General features: G+C 33.1%; 1 pseudogene; it reads left to right on the top strand.

Moving 5' to 3' along the window:
• Positions 1-950: 950 nt before the first annotated feature.
• Positions 951-6,000, top strand: part of LOC145591963 (wax ester synthase/diacylglycerol acyltransferase 4-like) — a 28,225-nt pseudogene continuing 23,175 nt past the window's right edge.

Here is a 6,000-nt window from a genome sequence, read left to right as displayed (position 1 = left end):
CTGATTTTTAATGAACTGAAATTATTTTTATTGAACTGAAATTAATTTTGCTGAAATGAACTTATTTTTACTGAATTGAAATTAATTTTATTGGAGTGAAATTATTTAACCTGAATATTATTTTTTTAAGGTGAAGTGAACACGGCCTAACTGTTAACTCTATTTATACATATAAATTCGTTAAAAAATAAAATAAAAAATTAAAAAAAAAATTAATTGATGCATTTATTTTGGATTTTGGAACTTTCTCGGGGGTAACCTCCGAATCAATTAAATTGTATGGGCGTTAATAAGTTCGTCTGTTGGTGCGACTATTAATGGCGGCACCATTATTATTTGTCCGAATCAATTAAATTGTATGGTCTTTAATAAGTTTATTGCACGACATTTTACTATTACCTCCGTTTCTTATTATTTATAGCGATTAGACATTTTTTCTTTCAATATTATGTCAAATCGTTACAATAATATGAAACAAAGGTAGTAAATAAATCAACTATTTTATGCTGTCATCATTAATTATAAGGTCTGCTTTTAATGAAAAATTTACTCCATCCGTCCTATAATACTTGGGACAATATAGTGGACACCTAGTTTAAGAAAACAACAAGTGGATCAACTTAAAACATTGTTTATTATATAAAAAATTCTCTTTTATTTATAATAAAACAACAAGTGGGGTGAGAGTGGGTATTTGAGGATTGAGAAAATATGGAAAAATATATTTCTTTTTATTAATGATCTCATTTTATATTTGATAACGTGTCAAATATTGTGCAACGGATGAAAATAGAAGTGTGTCAAGTATTATGAGGGGAATGGAGTATTAATTTATTTTCAAAAATGTCATGTATGTGATCATAGATAAAATTGTATTTCTTAATATAGTATATAAGCTTACAAACAAAGCACTCTTAAAAGAAACCAAGCTTTACTCACTCTCAACTCAAATGGAATTCACCAGAGATGAACCAGTCACTCCCGTGGGACGCATCTTTCTACAGCCACAATTCGACCACATAATCCACTGCGCGATAGGCTTCAAGTACCCCCTTAATATAGCAGCCATAAAAACAGAGTTTCTAAACTCTTACATTATGGAACACCCTAGATTATCCAGCCTCCTAGTGGTAGATGAACACGGGAGAGATATTTGGAGACGAACCCAAATCAATTTAGATGATCATATAATCATTCATCATCCTGAAAACCCGAGTTCTGAATTTGAAACAAATGAAATAGTTGAGGAAAAGGTCAATGCAATCTTAGCGGATTTTGCTGTTTCGAGTCCATTGAGTACAGAGAAGCCCTTATGGGAGCTACACATGTATATTGACTTAAAATGCATGATTTTTCGACTGCATCATGCTTTAGGAGATGGGATTTCCTTGATGTCATTGTATGTGGCTTCGTGCAAAAGAATTGATGGTAGTAATGAAACTGAGAAAACTGATGAAGAAATCAAGGGAGAGAGTAAGAATAAATCAAACAACATTAATGGAATAATGATGATGATGAGTATACTGAAGATGATTTGGTGGACAATAGTTTTTATAGTGGAGTTTATTGGGCGGTGTTTATGGGTGAAAGATAAGCAGACTGTCGTTAGCGGCGGCGACGGGGTGGAGCTATGGCCGAGGGTGGCGGCATCTGCCAAGTTTAGTCTTCAAGATATGAAAACTGTCAAAGGAGCTATTCCACACGCGGTAAGAAGTTATTATCTTTATTTGATCTAATGAATTGATTAATCTAAATTTTGTTCGCATTTTTACACTAATCTATAAGAAAAAACGTACAATCAAATTGGATGTTGGTAGATTATGTAATTTTCATACTCATCTCTCCGTTTTGTAATAATTGCAATAATTGGCATGCATGTACAAAGTTTTAGGAAAATTATAAAGTAAATGATTAAATAAAAGAGGGATTAAAGGCCTAGTCTATCTATCTATACTTATATATTAAAAAGCGTTCCTAAAAATGCCAATGTGTCACGTGTATCTCATTCTTGCACCAGCATAATGCCACGTCATCATTCAATATGCCTTGTGTACTTTTAGCACATTTTTGTTTCATGTCATGGTTAACCAAAAATGCCTCCAATAAGATTTGAACACAAGACCTTACCATCCAAGCTATAAGCTAATGTTGCTCTATCTATGCACATAAATATATAAATACATATTAGAAATAAAAGCAAAATTATTCAAAACTATTTATTATTGTTATTGTAATATTATAATTTTCGACAATAAAAAAATTATTTCAAGCTGTTTAATAATAATAATGATAAAAGTACTCAAGTAACACCCGTAGCAACGCACGGGCCAAACACTAGTTAATGATTATTGCCTAAACTTGATCAACCATAATTGTGAACGGCAAGCAAAGATATGACTCTTTCTTAGGGAGGATAGTTAGATAGATTATGTCTTATTTTTATGAGTTTATTGATTTTTTTTTTTCATGTATTTAGAGAAGCTAGTAGGGTTGCCCATGCATGCAATAACTCACCTTAGCTCTCTCACGTATTCTAAGAGAGTATGGGTAGGAAGTTGTCCTAGCAGGTGAATATAATTAGTAGTTGGTCTCTTACAATAAAAAAAAGAAGAAATTTATCATATAAATTATAGTTAGTTGAAACATATTTAATTTTTAGTATATGAAATAAATAAATAAATAAATAACAGTATTGTAAGTGAATTTGATACGTGAAAGAGACAAATAATAACATAATATTAATGTTAGTGGAGTTAATGGAGGAGAGAAATGATGGAATAATAGTGGGTCATTATCAAACGAGAAGTACCGTAGTTATTATTAAACAAATGTAAAATAAAAGTGTTGATTATAATAACGAAATGGAGTACAAATTTTTTTTTTTCTAATCCTTTAATAAACAATTAAAGATATTGTATTTAGCCATAAGTAAACGAATTAAAATTATAATTTACAATAAGTCCGGTATAAAGCAAGCTTATATCAATTTTACTGTAAGGCAGTCAATTACAAGGTAATTTTAACAATTTTTACAGTAACTTCAATTCCTTTAAGGAAAACTTTTAATTTGTAATGAGTTTGATTGTATTGTAATTTGTAATAATTTCTAATGCATACATGATATGAAGGCTAAGGCCCTGTTCTATTCACCTTATTTTCACTTATTTCAGGGTTAATAAGTTCATATTAAGGTTAATAAGTTCAGATTACGGTTAATAAGTTCAGAAAAAATAAGTTCAGATAAGTTCAAAAAAGTTGTGATAAGAGTTAATCAGGGCTACCCAAGTTTAATTTATAACTAAAATAAGTTCTAATAAGAGTTAATAAGTTCAGATAAGTAAAAATCAGGTGAATAGAATGCACCCTAATATGATTACTTTAATACAATATAAGTGTTTTTAAAGGGTAAAATTTATGTTAGGAAAATGAAACTTTTGTAATATATAAGGGCAACTATACTTTTAAGGTAACTTTAACCGATCTTACAATAAGTCAATGAAAATCCGCCTTAATTAAGAATTTGTGTATATACAATCTACTACGATATAAATATTATTAATCTGATTTGAGCTGATCTTATATTGACAAGAATAAGTAAGTACATGAAATTGTAACACTGTTATTCCCTGTATAAAATGCATAATTTTGCGCGTGACATCATAAAATAGAGAGCCAAGAGGGTAACACTTCCATATTTAATTAATTATATACTGTGACATTTATCAAGTATGACAAAAATCCAAATATATTGATTATAAATAAGATTCAAGTAGAAGGCAATATATATATATAATATGCAACAGTCAAATTGTCATCACCTCCTTTTCTAAAAATATCTTTAAATTTAAAAAAATTTGCCAAAAATAACATCACCTTTCACCGGTACAGTCTTCCAAGAATATAACAACCTTTGGATTATTTATAAATAAAACGATCTTTGGTACATATCTGCCAAAAATAGAACATAACCTGTTCATAACCTGTTAAATAGGTTACTAGTGACATGTGTCACATGTCACAATGTCATTAGTCAATTTTTTTAAAAATAAAACTTTAAAATTAAAAAAAAAATATTAAAACTGAAACTTAAAATAAAAAATAAAAAAAAACCCTCCCACTCGTGCTAACAGCCACCCCCACCGTCGAGCCTCCCCATAATCACCGGCGGCCAGAGCCTCAGGCCAGGCCCCTACCCCTACCCCGGCGCCAGCGACGCCCCTCCTAACCCAGACCCCAACCACCCAGCTCCTTCCACTAAACCACCTTCCGATCCTCCTTCCCTAAAACCCTCCTCCTTCACCGCGAAAACCCTCCTCCCTCCCCTCGAAAACCCTCCTCTCCTCACCGGCCGGCGCCAAACAATCTCCAATGTGCCGGCAAACCAATTTTTCCTTTCGAAGGTCGTCTCCACCCCCTTTCCTCCTTGAACCACCACTAAAAAGTCGAAAACCCCTAAAACCACCACTCAATTTTGGGGTTTTAGGATTTTCAGGTGGTGGTTCAAGGGGGAAGTGGGTGGAGACGACTGGCGAAGGGGATAAACAGATTCCTCGGCACAAGGGAGTGAGTTTGGTTGTCGTCCGACGGGGAGAGGAGTGTTTTTGAGGGGATGGAGAGGGGATTTAGGGTGGGGGGAAGGTGGTTCAGGGGAAGGGGAAAGGCGCTGGATGGTTGGGCACTAGGTTAGAGGGGGCATCACCGGTGTTAGGTAGGGGGCTTTGGTCACCGGCGGTGATGTCGGGCAGTGGTGGCCCGGTGGAGTGGCTGCGGGCAAGGGGGAGGGGTTTCCAATTTTAATATTTCAGTTTTTGTTTTAGTTTTTTAATTTAAATTGTATTTTTTTTAAATCATTATTATTAAAGAAAAATGTGAAAATAATTTAAAAATATTTTAACCAATCACCAAGTGACACATGTCAAATGTAACCTATAAAACAAGTTACGGGTTTTTTTTTTCTATTTTTGGCAGATGTGTATCAAAGGTCGTTTTATTTTGAAATAATCCTAAGGTCGTTCTATTATTAGAAGATCGCTGAAAGGTTTTGTTATTCTTGACAAATTTTCCTTAAATTTATACTTTATACTCCGTAGGACCGTATTATATTACGAAAAAAAAGGAAATTTTTTGAAGAACTACCATTTAAATGACGAGTTTTGGAAACAACTACCATTTAATTTTTTTTTTCTTTTTTTTGAAACAACTACTACAAAAACAAAAAAAGTTTGATTAGCACTACCTTGACAATTATTCCGGCAAGAATCTCCGGCAGTGAACACCACGAATTACAATTTCCCTCCTAAAATTCTTTCTCTCTCCTCTATTTATAACTGATAAACTTCGTTTTCCCCTTTTGCCATTGTTTAAAAAATTAAAACCCTAATATCTTGATTGCTTTCAATTCCGAGCGAGAGAAGAAGGTAAATTGTTCGGCGAACTCATGTCAAGGTAATGTATATCTTATTTTCCATTGTAATTGACATAATTTCTCAATTAAATCTTCAAATTAGGGTTCTTGGGAAAAAAATTGAAATTGGGGATTTCTAAAATTGGGGGTTTTGGGGGCAACTAATCTTTATTATCCAATCTAGGGTTCATTACTCATTCTTTGTTTGTGTATTTGTAGCAAGTATTCTATGAGTTTCAGAGATGAGTAGATGGAGATGAGTGAATGAAGGTGGATGAATGGAGTTGGGAGGGAAATTAATTAAGAGGAAGATAGGTAGTTAGGGAGAAATTAAATTAGGGATACATGCGTTAATTCAGGTGGAATTTTAGGAGGGAAAACGTAATTCGTGGGGCCCACTGTCGGAGATTCTCGCCGGATTAGTTGTCAAGATAGTGCTACTCAAACTTATTTTGTTTTTGTGGTAGTTGTTTCAAAAAAAAATTTAAATGGTAGTTATTTCCAAAACTCGTCATTTAAATGGTAATTCTTCGTAAAATTTCCCGAGAAAAACCATTGCGGGAAGTACATGGTCTAAAAGATAATGGCAAAGGACC

The sequence above is a fragment of the Chenopodium album genome, chromosome 18, assembly GCF_948465745.1.
Source record: "Chenopodium album chromosome 18, dcCheAlbu1.1, whole genome shotgun sequence".
Taxonomy (NCBI): domain Eukaryota; kingdom Viridiplantae; phylum Streptophyta; class Magnoliopsida; order Caryophyllales; family Amaranthaceae; genus Chenopodium; species Chenopodium album.
This window is presented reverse-complemented; position numbering and strand designations above follow the sequence as displayed.